The following is a 1,469-nucleotide window of genomic DNA, read 5'->3' on the forward strand; positions in this document are numbered from 1 at the left end:
TTTGCCACCCACGGGCAGGCCTAACGTTCCCCCAGGTGTGCACTTGCATGGATAATGTCACTTTTGATCAAAGCAATTGTGAATATATATAACCAGCTGGATCACAGCATGCAGGAAAGGCGCTGCTCCATCACGCTGAATTGCTCCTAGAAATTTTTCACATGCCTAAAGAAAAAATGCTTGGGATGGCTCCAATGTAGGCAAAGTGGTTTGTGTGAGCTAATCCAAGGAGACTGAACTAAGCATCCCCAACTAAGGTTTTCTTTTCTTTTCTTTTTTTTTTTTTTTTTTTGAGATTTTCCCTTGATGCACATCCAACCCTCTCTCATCGGCTGCATATTAGTCAGTCTACCTCTATGTCACGTTTGCAACCTGCCCTTTTGCCAAGTCGTTCAATAGTAACTAGTTCCCCAATTTCACCTGCGCATCATCTCTTGGAGGTAGATTCAAGGCTTGGAGATGGGGCCTGGTGCATATCCCTGGTGGTCTAGTGGTTAGGATTCGGCGCTCTCACCGCCGCGGCCCAGGTTCGATTCCCAGTCAGGGAATTCTTTGGGGGTGCAGGTGGCGCTGTGGTCTAAACCACTGAGCCTCTTGGGTTTACCGATCGGAAGGTCGGCGGTTCGAATCCCCGTGACGGGGTGAGCTCCCATTGCTCAGTCCCAGCTCCTATCAACCTAGCAGTTCAAAAGCACACTAGTGCAAGTATATAAATAGGTACCACAGTGGCAGGAAGGCAAACGGTGTTTCCATGCGCTCTGGTTTCCATAACAGTATTTCATGCGGGTGGCGCTGTGGTGTAAACCACAGAGCCTAGGACTTGCTGATCAGAAGGTCGGCGGTTCAAATCCCCACAGCGGGGTGAGCTCCCGTTGCTCGGTCCCTGCTCCTACCAACCTAGCAGTTCGAAAGCACGTCAAAAGTGCAAGTAGATAAATAGGTACCGCTCCGGTGGGAAGGTAAACGTTGTTTCCGTGCGCTGCTCTGGTTCGCCAGAAGCGGCTTAGTCATGCTGGCCACAAGACCCGGAAGCTGTACACTGGCTCCCTCGGCCAATAAAGTGAGATGAGTGCCACAGCTCCAGAGTCGGCCATGACTGGACCTAATGGTCAGGGGTCCCCCCCCCCCATTTCAATTGCACCAGAAGTGGTTTAGTCCTGCTGGCCACATGACCCGGAAAGCTGCCTGCGGACAAACGCCCGTTCCCTTGGCCTGAAAGTGAGATGAGCGCCGTAACCCCATAGTCGCCTTTGACTGGACTTAACCGTCCAGGGGTCCTTTACCTTTACCTGGGAATGTAGCGAACGTCATCATTCAGCTGGTACTGAACCCAGGTCTTCTCCTCTCAAGCTCAAAACTCTGCCCACCACAATATTCTAGCCTGCCTCCTGTTTACATTTTGGCATGATGAGAACCATCCACACTGAGACAGGAATGATCCCGGTACAACATCTCCATACACTGTTCCT

General features: G+C 51.1%; 1 non-coding gene across 1 annotated transcript; it reads left to right on the plus strand.

Moving 5' to 3' along the window:
* Positions 1 to 476: 476 nt before the first annotated feature.
* TRNAE-CUC (transfer RNA glutamic acid (anticodon CUC)) lies at positions 477 to 548 on the plus strand. Its single transcript has one exon. It is a non-coding gene; the product is annotated as a tRNA-Glu (tRNA).
* The last annotated feature ends 921 nt before the right edge of the window (positions 549 to 1,469 follow it).

The sequence above is a fragment of the Podarcis muralis genome, chromosome 12 (genome assembly GCF_964188315.1).
Source record: "Podarcis muralis chromosome 12, rPodMur119.hap1.1, whole genome shotgun sequence".
Taxonomy (NCBI): Eukaryota; Metazoa; Chordata; class Lepidosauria; order Squamata; family Lacertidae; genus Podarcis; species Podarcis muralis.